Raw genomic sequence first — 14,654 nt, 5'->3', positions numbered from 1 at the left:
AGCCCTGAAGACACCAGTGAGAATTGACCTAGCCTCTTAAGGCAGCTCAAACACCTAAACAGAGGAACGCTGGACCTCTCTGCCCTCGGGAGCAGCCAATAACCCACTGGGCTAAGCAGAAGGCACAGATGTCACATCCAGAAGCCAGTGGCGCTCACATTTGCATTCCAAGAGCCACCCTTGTGAGTCCCTCCAAGGCTTCCAAGTCCCACTTGCTTGTTTTCATCGTATCTCTATAACATCAGAGACATTATATCTCATGGTATCTATGAGATCCTCTCTACTTTTATGAGCATATATGCTCCCTGGCTTACCATGGGATGAAACTGTTCCAATAAACCCAGAGTAAGCTGAAAATATCCTAAATAGAAAGTGCATTTGACATAATAGTTTCAACTTACAATGGGTTCATTCAGAGGCAGCCCATCTCGGGCCGAACAATGCACTGAGTGTGACTAGTTCACACCATCACAAGGTTGGGAAAAAAAATCACAAACGTAACCATTGTGAGCCAGGGACCATCTGTATTGTGGCTCCTGTCTTCAGAGACAACAGAAACCTCTTCTTAGACAAGAATCACAATTTATAATCCTCAAAATGTTAAACTTAGTTTAACAATCTACAGATTCAAACAAAGCCAAAGTAGGCCCACAAGACCGTTTGTGCCATTCGCTAAGACACACGACTCTGTAATAACCCTCACCACAGCCCCTCAGGGTGAGTCCCAGAGGTGGGTGAGGCTTGTAGCTACGGACACTAACAAAACCAAAATCAGAGTACGCAGGTGCAGTCAAGACATATGACTTCTCCACTAGCATATGCACAAATGTTTATCAGCAAATCTGATCTTTGCTTTAACTCCCTCTCATGACCTAAAAAGGAGTCCACCACACACACACACACACACACACACACACACACACACACACCACTTCAAAAACATAATTCGTACTTGCATTCAATTCTGGGCATTTGGAATAGACCTAATGGGGGATTAAACCTCTCCTCCAACCCATTGCTTAGTCTTCTTTGAGGATGAAGGATTTTGCATAACACAAGTCAGCATATAAAAGATCTTGTATAGAAACAGACTTTCAAGTGGTCCTCATTAGAGTGATTCAACTAATATACAAAAGACCCAACACACAGCACAATGTCTATTAGAAGAATGATTAATTTGTTCCCCTCAAAATCCTAATATCTACACAGAAAAAATACCCGATACACATTTTATCATTCTTTACCAGTATAGTCATACAAAGGAGTATCACAAAAGCGAAAGAACACATTTGGTTTGACTCACAGTTCTAAATTTAATATAAAATTGCTAAAACCACCAAGACAAACATGACTATGAAATATTTAACGATCTTCACCTAAATTCAAGTCACCATTCAACCACCAATACCTCTGCTCTCCTTACAGGAACTTTCCAAAAGTAAATTTTGGAATTAACAGGACAAATTTTTCTAGTGATAGAAATTAGGAAGAAATTGGTTGAAGGTGGTTCCTTGGCTGTCAAACTTTTTCTTAATAATATTTTGTAAAATAAAAGCATCAAACAGATCTTTACATTAACTTACAATCTATCAAGCAATACTGGAGCAAGCTTTAAATATTAGCCACATTCTGTCAGGGCTGACTAACATTAAATCAGCATCAGTCTCATGTCTTGCAGTATCCACAGCTCATCTTCTCAAAACCACTTAAGATTTCATAATTAACTCAATTAAACAATCTAAGTCATCTCCTTGATCATTGACATGAAGGGATAATTTTCCCCCAAAATAGTACCTCTTTCCTTGACATGATTTAATCTGTGGTTAGAGTATTTAACAGGATTTCTTTCCTTCTTAGAAAATAAAATATACACCTTTCCAATATGAAAAACACTAACTGATAATGCTATAGCTTAACCAGGTCAAAAGGGTTTTTTTTAAAAAAAAAAGTTAAAAAAAAGAACCTAACTGCATCTTTGGACCTTATGTGAGGTAGTGTCCAGGGTCACTGGGACCCCCACTTGGTCAGTGCAGCTGGGTACCAATTAAAGACAGAAACCCAAGGGTTCACTCAAAGCCCCTTCCCAGCTCTTCATCCTAGTGGAAGCCATGGGCACAAAGGAATGCGGCATTCCACGGAGGACTTTGGGGAATGGCTGCTTGAGAACATCAAAGTGGCTCACGTCCCCCAAGTATAAAGCCAGTGACTGCTCTCAGCTTCAATGCAGTACCATCCACAGCAGCCAAGGTCTGGAATCACCTGAGTGTCCGTCAACAGGGGATGAAGGGAACGTGACCCGAACATACACAGGAGCAATACTCCACCACACAGCTGAGATCCCTGTCATCTGCGACAGGATGGATGGAGCTGGAGGATATACGTTAAGCAAATGAGCCAAGCAAAGAAATGGAGCATGTTCTCACTCATAAGCAGGAGCTGAGAGCAGATCTCATGGAGGCCAAGAGTAGGTGGTCAACAGGGCCCAGCAGAGCCCACTCATAAGCAGGATGGGCAGAGGCTTGTAACGGGCACAAACACACAGCCTAATGGGAGCACAAGCCCTACTATTGATAAATCAGCAGGGGGATGGCAGTGGGTCATCTACTGTGTATTTCAAAACAGCTAGGAGAGAATAACTTGAACATTACCAGCATAAGGAAAAGAAAATATTTAAAGTGAAAGACATCCCAAGTACACAGATTTCATCAATACAGGGATGAATCAAGATATCACATGCACTCTGAAAACATGTACACATATTATGTATCAACAAAAACAAAAACCAATGACAGAACCATTTGCGAAGCATGTGCAGGAGAAGAATGGGAAGCCTGACATGATGTGGCTGTGTGTCCCCACCCAAATCTCATGCTGAACTCTAACCCTTTGTTGGAAGTGAGCCCTGGTGGGAGTGACTCATGGGGGTGGTTTCTAATGGTTTAGCACAATCCCCCAAGTGCTGTCCTCATGGTAGTTCTGAGATCTGGTTGTTTGGAGGTGCATGGCACCTTCCCCTTCACTCTCTCTCCCCTTCCAGCCATGTGAAGACATGCCCACCTCCCCTTCACCTTCCACTCTAAGTTTCCCCAGATGTAGAAACCTGTACAGCCCACAGAACTGTATGCCGATTAAACCTTTTTTTTCCTTATTACCCAGCCTCAGGTAATTCTTTATAGCAGTGGAAGAACAGTACAGTCCTCAGGACCAGCAGTGTTTTCTTTCTCCCCAGCAGCCAAGAAGGTCCCACACACTAGCTGGTTTTCCAAAGCCTTTGCCAGAATGCTGAGGCTGTTTTGGGGATACGGACTTTCCCCATCTCTGGCAAACCAGATGGGGCATCCTATTTGCCTCTTACCACCTTTCTCAGACAAACCCCACCTCTGAAACATCCTCCGCCAGGGGCCTCCTTCAGCAGCAGCAAAGCTGAGTATTCCTTGCACCTCCCTTCTTCTGAACAAGTAAACATCTTAAGCTTATTTTTCCATCTTCCCAGCTCATTGAAAAAAATATCTTATGCTTTCTATTTTCCTAACACACACACGGAAGAGAAGTGCCGTGAGGGCAGGGGCTCTTGCTTTCCCGGATCTGAGCCTGGCCCTCAAACACTAGACGAATTCATACTGACACGATATCCAGAAGCAGAAATGCAAATATCCACATGACTTCAAATACCCTAAGGATCTAACAGGCCGAGTGGCCCATGTAACTATGGTTTGTGCTGGGCCATTCAACTGGAGTCCAAATCCCTGTCCAAGTGAGCTCTTTAATTTTGGGACTTTTCAGACAGCTGTTTTGTTGTTGTTGTTGGTGGTGGTGGTGTTCTGTTTTGTTTTTATTAAAGGGATCTATTACAGTTACAATCAAGAATATCCCAGGCCGAGTGTGGTGGCTCATGCCTGTAATCCTAGCACTTTGGGAGGCCAAGGTGAGCTAATCAAATGAGGTCAGGAGTTCAAGACCAGCCTGGCCAACATGTTGAAACCCCATCTCTACTAATACAAAAATGAACCAGCCATGGTGGCAGGCACTTATAATCCCAGCTACTCAGGAGGCTGAGGCAGGAGAATGGCGTGAACCAGGAGGTGAGGCTGCAGTGAGCCAAGATCGCGCCACTGCATTCCAGCCTGGGCAACACAAGACTGTCTCAAAAAAATGAAAATACACCAATACGCCCAGTGAGTTCTTCACCAACATCAGATACATCAGTTTAAAGAAAAATAATATGAATGCATGTTTTTAAATTTCAGTGTTGAATTTAACCATATCTTTTAAGAAGATATGAAGATAGAAGTTTCCCAAGGATCGGGGGAGAAAAAAGCAGTTAAGAAAATGTTAAAACCTCAGGAGAAAAACAAGTATGGGGTAAGACCTCAAGGCAAAACTTTTTCCTTGCACTTTGATTTCAAAAGAACAGAGATGCCCAAAATATGAACTCTCCCATCTGCATTTTATATTCCTCTCTGTCCTTTGAAGGACTGGAGATGGGATTCCAGGTTCCAAAGTGCCCGGCCAGGGCTCACATCAGGCCAATTCCTCTACGTCCTTTGAAAGGCTGGAGATGGGATCCCAGGTTCCAAAGTGCCTGGTCACGGCTCACATCAGGCGGCATCTTTCACAGCTGTTTACTCCCCTGACCGTGCTTAGAGAGCTCTGTGGCCCAATTTACACAAAAAGGTCCTAATTTACACACGTTCATCACTTTGAGCAGAGTCTCAAGAAATGAGACAAATATTGACACTCCACAGAAGCAAGTATTCTCTTCCGAAAAGTCAAGTGTCAGGTTCCCATGAGCCAGGCAGCTTGGTTACAGAAAGCACTGGCTGACTTGCTGGTTTAATGTTAAATGCATTTAAAATGTTAAGTGATCCGGCCCCCCTCCCAGTGGGTGTGTACGTTGAGCTGGTTGCAGTAGTGATGCACAGACCACGTGGTTTTGCTTCAAGCAGAGGACCCCACACCCAGGAAGAGACCAAAGGACGGCATCGAGGTCTAGGACAGTTCTAAGGAGAGCTGCAGTCTGAATGCCTCGTCTGCAAATAGTCTCTCATTTCAGAGGAAATCACTGAACAGAGTTAGTAACACGTGAATTTTAAAAATTCATATTTCTAATTTCATCCCATTAGAACTTTTGAAGAACAGATGTGCACCTGCTCCAAGTCAATGAGAGGACACTCAGTCCCTCACAGGTCCTCGGCCTCCGCCTCTCACCTAGAGAACGTCAGCTCAAGCCAATCACAGCGCAGTGCGATTTTCTATAATATGCACGCCTGCATCTGAGCTGAGATGTGAATGTCTGGAATGTGCCTGCCAGGCCCAGGAAGAACTGCAGCAGCTGTGGGGACATAAGCCGCTAAGGAATCCGATTTGGAGGGAACTCGAGGCAACTAAAACTAGTTCCACTGGTTTTTCTTAGCAAGGCTTGACCAGGCAAACTCTTATCACTGTTGCTAATTCATGGTAATTGGGATGGGGACTTAACAGTAAGTAATTAGAGCAATTCTAGAATTTGCTACTCAATTACAATGGCACAGATTCCTGAGAATGGAAGAACTGTTGCCCAGGAATAGAGTTCAACAGGTCCTCCCCATACCCCAGGAAACATGACATTTCCATGCACCCCTGCTTTGTTCCCTGGCCACCTGATCTCAGCCGTCTGATGGCATCACTCCCCAGAGCTGGAAACACCTGACCTCTTGTCACCCTCCCATCTGCCCTGCTTTCCTCCAGCCCGGGAGACTCAGCGATGCCCACATACAGGACCAGGAAACCAGGGTTATCCTAAACCAGTGCCTGCATTCAAAGTCCTCCATGGCAGGACAATCACCAACGGCCAATACTCCCAGAACCTTCCACCTCAAAACAGGAGCACATCTGGATTCAAGCTGACAACGCTGCATTCTCTTTGCCATGTACATATGGAGGCATGTCAGGTTCCACCTAAAGGTATCAAGTTTCACGCTGGTCAGGAGCCCAAACCTAGTCACTCTGCATGATCTCAATTCACCATCCACAGAGAAGCCTGCAGTTTTCCTCTGGTGCACGGTGTGGATGGTGGATGCATTTCCTCTGAAAATTTGAAGACGGGATCCTGGCCAAGGAGGCCAGTCACCCTAGCCCCTGCAAGGCCCAGACGTGCCCCTCTGCTGTGTGCACACAGTACCCAAGTCTAGCAGTGCTGGCTCTGTGGTGGGATCCATCTGGGCCTCAGAGGACCCGGGGCACAGGAACCGTGCAGCCTGGCTGTAGCCAGAGGCCTAAAGGATCCCCACGAGGCTCTCCAGCCAAGGTGCCCCCACCACAGGCAGAGCCATTCAAGAGAACTGCCAGTTGAACCGGAAACGTCCCAATCTGCTCAGCCAACACAGAAAGATAACAGCCACCTACAGCTGCTGAGCCCCGAAACGTGGCCACTGGGCCTGAAGGGCTGAATCCGGAATTTAATCTGTGAAGTTCTTTTCAAATGTGTTTGGCTATGTAATCAAATCTTTATTCTAATTCAATTTAAAGGAGCCTCTGGCTATGGGCTCCCTTGTCGGGCATCACAGCTCCAGGGAATAAGAATGGGAAGGAGAAGCCCAGAGCCTCTCTGCATTCTCCGCCCTAATTCAGCACGTCATCATAAGGAAAGGCACTCCAGCAGGAGAGGTGTGCACAGGAAGAACTGGGTTGGCCCTGACACAAGCATGACCCCCATGGCATCACAGCTGCCTCAGCCAACAGGCAAAAGACAATGATGCCCACCTGGACAGGTCACCGGATGTGATGATGCACCCCAAGCCCTAGTCCCACAGCAGCCAGAGACCACCCGCTGCTCGTCCCAGGTGAAACACAAGCCCTAGTCCCACAGCAGCCAGAGACCACACGCTGCTTGTCCCGGGTGAAACAGGCAGAGCTGCCCGAGCCCTCAAAAGCAGGAAGAATTAAAGAGGCAATTCCCGTGATTCCCACAACACATGACACTCCTGGGAGACAGACACAGGCTTCGCTGTGAAAGTGCAGAGGACGGTGCAGTTCCTAGGTGGGCTGCTTCTTCCAACGATCAGGGAAGAAACCAGATCCGTTTCCTTGTAGGAGAATCATTTGTACCGTGATTAGACAGAAGGTGGCCGATGTTATCAAATCATCAAGCACTGCACGGCTGTGTCTCCAAGGCGGGCCTGGAAACTTCCAGCCACCCGCCTAGAGGCCACAGTGCTTACAATGGAGATACGGGTGACTGAGGTCTGGCTTCCTCAGGGAAGCCAAATTTGAACTTTCATCACTGAGGAATCGCTCATTTAGAGTCACTCACCCTCAATGCAGAAGAGGGCTCAAGACACTGCACCAGACTTCAACACTCAGGGTTAGGGTCAGGGTCAAATTCACAAGATTTACAAAATGTATTTACTTGGGATGCCGGAAGAGATGTAGCTTCACACCGCCCCAGCTGCAGGGTTTGCTTAGCCCTTTCACCAGTGGATCTCACCAACAAACACATCCACGCCTCATCCATGGCAGCACAGAAAACCACTTGGAAGACAGCCACTCCCACCAAGCTTCCTGACTTTGGTGTTTAAAATCTACATCATTTAAAATCTGTATCTCATATGTGAGATTACACTTCTCCGAACAGACATTGCGATTGTCATTTCACCCAAAAGGGCTTTAGGAAATGACACGCGGTCCAGACGCCAGAGGTAGCCTAATTCCTTTGTGCCTGTATGGAGGCTTCACAGATACAGCCCGGTCACATTAATGACCATATGAGAAGCTCAGGGCATAGACGAACTCAGTGCTGAATTTTTCCATTTTTCGCCCTTTTGTTTTATCCAGAAGACAGCTGAGAGGCGCTCCGGCAGATCATCTCCTTGAGTATAATGACTCCAGCCACTTCTCTTCACCCCAGGTCACCCCTCAGTCACACGCTTTTGAGAAGCTAAAGCAATTCTGTTCTCTTCACGCTGGGTTCCAGGCACTAAATTCCTCCGTTTTATCAATTAGATTATCAAGCAGCCGTTTGTAATCTGGACTGCAATCTGATACAAAATTTAAGGCTAATTTAGGTTGCGGTAACAGCTCCTATTTACGTTATAGACAAGGCATGAATGAAAACTTTAATCTGTTCATAGGACCAATTTTGTAAACAAACCAATTATTCAAGCAATGATTGTCTTCAGTTAGATGCAAATTTCTTTGCTCATAAAAGATTTTCCAGTAGGAATTTTTAAATCCATCGTCTGTGTTTCCTGAGCCTGTCTCTGCACCATCCCCTGAGTGCACAGCAGAACTCAGGGCATCCCATAAGCAGGCCCACTGAAGAGAATAAGCCCACAGCCCCCAGCCCAGGAATCAAGTCCGAGCCCCAGCAGCCCCTCGTCCAGCCGGGACTTCCTCACCAGCACAGCACCCAGAGGTCTTCCAGGTTTAATGCCACGTGTGCGTGGAAAGTAGAGTGGTGGAAAGACCACAGGGGACATTCTACAAATGCAAATTCCCTCCTGGAACAGCCCAGCAACCCTCTGTACCGTCCCCAAAGTACCCATGCCAGGCAGGCATAGAGAGTCTAATGGGGTGCCTAGGAATCAGTATTTAACACAATTCTGATGAATAAAAAAGTTTGAGAGGCCGGTCAGCGAGGGGCTGCTGTGGCCTCCACTCATTTGCAGGCTCTGAAGAGACACCGATTCAGGTAACAGGCCAGACAGGACAGGACAAGGATGGGAAAGTGGAGGGCAAATTCCATGGACCACCAACCACCCCGCCATCCCCACTGAGACTCTGTGATTTAAGGAGAAGCAAAGCCAGGGAGAAAAGATGCTCGCACCATGCGAGGGACTGAGATTTCACCTAAAACGCACAGCATGTGGCTGAGGGCCAAGGTTGGGTAAGCCGGGAACACAGAACGGGATTCACAGGCCCAGAGGTGCCCCCCACACCGAGACCCCGGGTAGACCTTCCAAGTACTGCCTGTGTCTCCTGCCTGGTTTATTTCCTTCCCCCCTTCTACTGTGTTGGTTTCTCAGCCGCCCCCCACCACCACACACCCCTCTCTAAAAGCTTGGTGGACTGAAAAGGGCGGGGGGGGGGGGTGGTAAGAGCTGGGCTCTGGGGCCAACGTCCTGCCTGAGACATTAGTTCCAACCCACCCAGCTGTGATGTGAGCCCGAGATTTCTCAAATGTGAGATGGGAAGGTAACTGAACCCACTTCCCAGGATGGCTGTGGAGACTGAGATCACATAGCCACACGTCAGCGTCCAGCACACGTGGGACCCCAGCTGTGTTGCCCTTGGTGGGAATCCCTCTATGCCCCCTCTGCTACCAGAGCCAACTCCCAGCAGTAGCTGTGGAGGGTGCATCCTCTATTCCCACTCCACTCACCTATTGCTCCACCCAGTGACCTGCCACGCAGCGGCCACCAGCAAATCCGGCCCCACTGGATAACCAACCACCACCAACCTCCCCCCACTTTGAGGCATCTTCCACTTGCAGTTCCGAAGCAAGGAGAAACCGCCCTCAAGGGCGCTCACCTGTTCCTTATTGCACGTAATGACCAGGGCCACCAGCAAAGCCGGCTCCACCGTCCAGGTTCTGGTGGGTTACTGCCCCCCTCCCCCACTTCCTCCGGCGGTGTCTGGGAGGCTCAGAAACTGCCCTCCAAGGGCACTCATCGGTTCCTTATTGCACTAATACCTCATTTACAGAAGTCCACTTTGACTTCCAGCACTGCAAGTGTGACACTTTAGGAATCCTGCTTGCAAGCTCCAAGAGCTTGAGGTCACGTCCACCTCACCAGCATCCCAGAGACCCAGCACTGTCCCACTCTGTGTTTAAAATTCCAAAATACTCTTTCAAAATGCTACTGGCATTGGGTTTGCACATAAAATGCTAAAAACCTTCCAGTGAAACAAATATCTTCAACAGTTGGATTCAATCATAACATGTGAGTTACACATCTGCCAAGTTGTAAAGCCTCATACATTTATAACATTTTATGTATGGTCAAACGGTTCATTAATATAAATTATGAAAGTCTCTAAGAAACAGATTTTTTTCTGGCATTAGATGGCCAAAGGAAAACTGGGTTCTGGTTGGCCTGTAGGCCTGTAGAGGCAGACATATCTGCTGACACAACCAAGCTCCTTCCCACTGACATGGCCGCATCCCAGGCCCCTCACCCGGACGCCCGCAGGCCCCTGGAGGAGCAAGCTGACCTGCCCACATTTCTCAAATACACAGCTGTTGCTCACACTGCAGATAGAGTTCAAGGCACGAGCAGGCCACCACGCTAAAAATACCACGCAGCGTCCACGCCAGGTGACGGTGTTTTCACTCCATCCCAAAAGCCCCATGTATGAGTTTACAGCCATGATTACTACATGAATTTTTAGACCCTCAAGACATACTTTGTTTACTTTTATGCAACAAAGTTAAAAGACTATCACTCAGATATAGGCTCTGAAACTGTGGAATAATTATTTGGGAACAGAGCCTCTGCCAGATCAGGATAAGCACTTGGGACAACACCCCGTGACCTCGGTCCACACAAACCCATCCAGACCAGAGGCCTCCCGCATTGCTATGTAATTTCTGTAAATGAGGTATTAGTGCAATAAGGAACAGATGAGTGCTCTTGGAGGGCAGTTTCTGAGGCTCCCAACCACACGGCCACATTAAGGCTGAAGCCGCACCACCTCCAGAAACACTGTCCCTCGCCGAGGTGTGCCTGGCTTCTCCCTTTTTCCAGAACTTAACAAAACCTGAAAGGACAGGTCTGTGTAGAAAACCACAAACTACTTGCGATTCCTCTTCCCAGGTCAGGCTGTAGGAAGCTCATCTCGGCCCTCACCGTGTTCTGACCTTGGTTCCCATAAGAAATAAAGTCAGATTTCTAGTCCCTGTCTCCTGGGCGGTGTGGCAGGCATACATACCTTCAGTTACATGAGGAAAGGCATGGCGAGCCCCCTTCCTTCAGTAAAGCTGCACAGTTCCCCGAACCCTGATGCCATCCCCCTCACGCCACTGTGAACACCTGGACAGAGAACATTTCAATGCGTGCACCTTCGTGGGCTGGTTTTCTATTTCTCCACTAAATCACCCCAAAGTTAGCGCCCTGAACACTGACTTATTTTCTCCCATTTCTGAAAGCTGGAGTCCAAAACAGGTCCCACCAGCTAACGTCGAGGTGTCGACAGGGCTGGCTCTGGGGAAGCGACCGTCTCCTCGCCTCCCGCAGCCTCTAGAGGCTTCCGCATCCCCTGGTCCATATGGCACCTACTGTCTTCAGGACCCACAGCAGCCCTGACGGCCCCTCAGCAGGAAGACGCAGAATGTCAGGAGCCCGGGCTCCAGTGCTAGGGCCAAGCCTCCGCACCCTCCCAGCTCCTCACACACGCCCGTGCGAGCTAATAGAGATTCCACTTTAACTAGTGTCACCTGTGTAAGGGGTAAGTGCCCAGCTGTGAACTGGTTAACCTCGCTCACACAGACCCCGGGAATAACCTCACAGGCCATGGACCACTTCACAATGAGTGACCACCTGCTCGGGGACCTCCATGGCCCAGTAGAGCCCTCCGGTGCCTCCCCGTGGACTCAGGGTCTGCAGCACCAGAGGGCCCTGGATAAAAAAGACAGCTCCCATGTCAGGACGCACTCACCAGCGGTTGGGTTCCCGGTACTTTAAGTAGCCAAGGTGGACAAGCCGGGCCCTGTGCAACTCCATCACAAGAATAACGGCTGCACGTGGTGAGTGCACGGGTGACCACCCCTCAGCCCAGATGGCCGCACTAAGCACATCACCGCCGTGACCTCCAATGAGACTCAGCTGCTGGCACAGTCCAGGTATCGGCCCCCAAGAACATTCTGGATCACAATTCACAGTAGTGATTGTGATCAGGGCCACACATGGCTGAATGTATTTACAGGAGGACGCCACAGCCGATCTGGCTGGACTGAGAACATTTCCCATTGTACATTCTTACAACACCATTTTATTTGCGCTTTATTAAACTTTTATGGCTTTTTTCTGCCTATCTACTTTATGGGAGTGTTTCTTGTTCTTATGACTGCAGTGACACTTTAAGCTACAACTATTAATGTGTAAAATTAGTTTGGAAGACGCCTTCTCATTAAACATTTCACAAGCAAGCAGTCAGAGGCACCTAACCCGGAGGCCTGTTTTCTTCTCTGAGCCAAACCTACATTGGACTCAAAGAAAAGGGCACACGGAGAGGGGCTGGATCTCCAGCGCCCATTCCTAGGGGGCCTCCTGGGGAGCAGATATGGAGGGAGAAGCCCTGGGCTACGGCACCGTCGTACTAAAGAAAAGTCCATTTGGGTAAATGTAAGTGCCAGACTTAAGAGATTAAGTAAACCATGAAAAGAAACCACTAACCACAGCTTCTCCAAAACAGAACTAAACTCCCTTTAGTTTGAATTGGAAAAGCAGAAGTGATGATCAGAATACAAAAAAAATGACAAAGTATCTGAACACAGGAGAATAATCAAGGGCCACTGTCTCTTCCTGTGTCAGTGGGAGCCTCGCATCTAAGCTGGATTTAGAAGGTTGCTACTTTGGACTGAAAGTTATCCCCAACCCGTTTGTAAGCAAGTGGAGCAGAACGCTTCAATTATTTCAAGGTTTAGCGGTAAAGCTCTGTAACTCTCACAACTATTTTAATTGGTGTGAATTTTAAAGTGACTCAATCTGTTGGCTGGAGTATCTAACCGCTTACCCACGGGGTCATGTTGGAAAATTATTCCAATTGCTTTTGTTTTTCCTACTGAAGATGCATTTGAACGTTCTTGTAGTTTGCAGTTGGCTGGTTCTGATGTTTGGTCCTGAGGAGGCCCAAGTACCCGGAAAGGAAGAATCTGAAACCTCAAGCCATTCGAGTGCTGTCTGGGGAGATGGAGACCCCAACCCGAGGGCCACTGACGGACTCGACACGAGCGCAGGGCCGCCTGAGGCAACGGGCCACGTATTTGCCGCTTACAAAACAACATAAGCACACACCCCTAGGTGTGCACACACGCCCTGTACACGCTCATGTCTGCCCATACCAACACCAGCACACACCCCCAGGTGTGCACACATGCTCTGTACACATCTGTCCCCGCCATCACCAGCACACACCCCCGGGGTGCACACACGCTCTGTACACGCTTACGTCTGTCCATGCCAACAGCACACACCCCCAAGGTGTGCACACACGCTCTGTACACATCTGTCCTACCAATGCCAGCACACATTCAGTATGCACTCACATCTGTCCCTGCCAACGCCAGCACACATCCCCAAGGTGTGCACACACGCTCTGTACACGCTCACATCCCTCTCTGCCAATATGAGCACACACCCCCAGGGGTGCACACACGCTCTGCACATACTCATGTCTGTCCCTGCAGCCTGAGTCAAACAGTCACAGAGAGGCAGAGGAGGAGGAGGAAGGACGGGATGGGCACCGAGGTCCTGGGCCCGTTCCCCTCCCTACCTCGGGAGAGACCCCTCATGTGATCCTGCCATCACTCACCCTTCCGCCTCCATCCTCCATTCTCCCATATGGATCAGGAGGACGCCCACTGCACAGAGCTGTGATGAGCATGAACAGAAGACGGCAGAAGCTCACGCCAATGTGCTGAGCACGGGGCCTACGGAGTGCTTCTTTCTGCTGTGGCTGACATCATCAAACAAGAGGCCGACACGAGAATATCACTCGCTGAGAAACTGAAACGTGTGACCTAGGAGCCTGTGAAGGTCTAAGAACAAACCAACAAACCAACAAACCAAACGGTTTTGTTTGTTTTTCAAACACCATAGCCTGTTTTTTCTTTTTTTTTTCATGCTCTACCTTGGGTATTATTTATTTTAATTTCAAATTAATTCCAATAAATACACAAAATCACAGGACTGAGCATGGAGCATTGTTTCACTTCATGTCCTCCAGCCTTTAGGACACATTAAGGAAAGACATGATTCCAGGATTCCCATTAGAAAGGCTGCCCTGAGACACCTGCTGGGGCAGCCAAATTGTAGCACTTGGTGCTGCCCCCAAGCTGCTTGGATGAAGCAGAAGATTCCGGAGGTCTCTTTTCTTCTGCCCCTAGCCCAGGAGAGAAGGTGGGAGGAGAAAGGTGAGAGAAGACAGGAAGAAGGAGGGGGGAGGGAGGGAGAGAGGAGGGGAGAGGGAGGGAGACAAGAGGGGGGAGAGAGGGAGAGAGGAGGAGGGAGGGAGGGAGAGACGAGGAGGGAGAGAGGGAGAGAGGAGGGGGGAGAGAGGGAGAGAGGAGGGGGGAGAGAGGGAGAGGGGAGGGAAGAGAGGGAGAGAGGAGGGGGGAAGGAGAGAGGAGGGGGGAAGGAGAGAGGAGGGGGAGGGAGGGAGGAGGGGCATGTTCCATCCACCAAGGCAGCTGCACTGCAGAGAGAATGGAGGATGTGTTGCTTCTCAGGACAGCAAGTTCAAGCTGTTTATAATTATTAGCGTAAACAGTGACCAGCTGAGGACAGGGCTGCAATTGGAGATGACAACGTTTTTTTTCATAGTTGATATTGGGGACCTGGACCTAAAGCACCATGCCTTACCCTTTTGCCAGATGGGCCAATGCCTCTCTCTACTTGACACTATTTGACTAAATACCCGATATTGACTAGGAATTATGACGTGTAGGATACCCTTTA

This window comes from Macaca fascicularis, chromosome 3, assembly GCF_037993035.2.
Source record: "Macaca fascicularis isolate 582-1 chromosome 3, T2T-MFA8v1.1".
Taxonomy (NCBI): domain Eukaryota; kingdom Metazoa; phylum Chordata; class Mammalia; order Primates; family Cercopithecidae; genus Macaca; species Macaca fascicularis.
The sequence above is the reverse complement of the archived record's forward strand: the minus strand, read 5'-3'. Positions refer to the sequence as shown.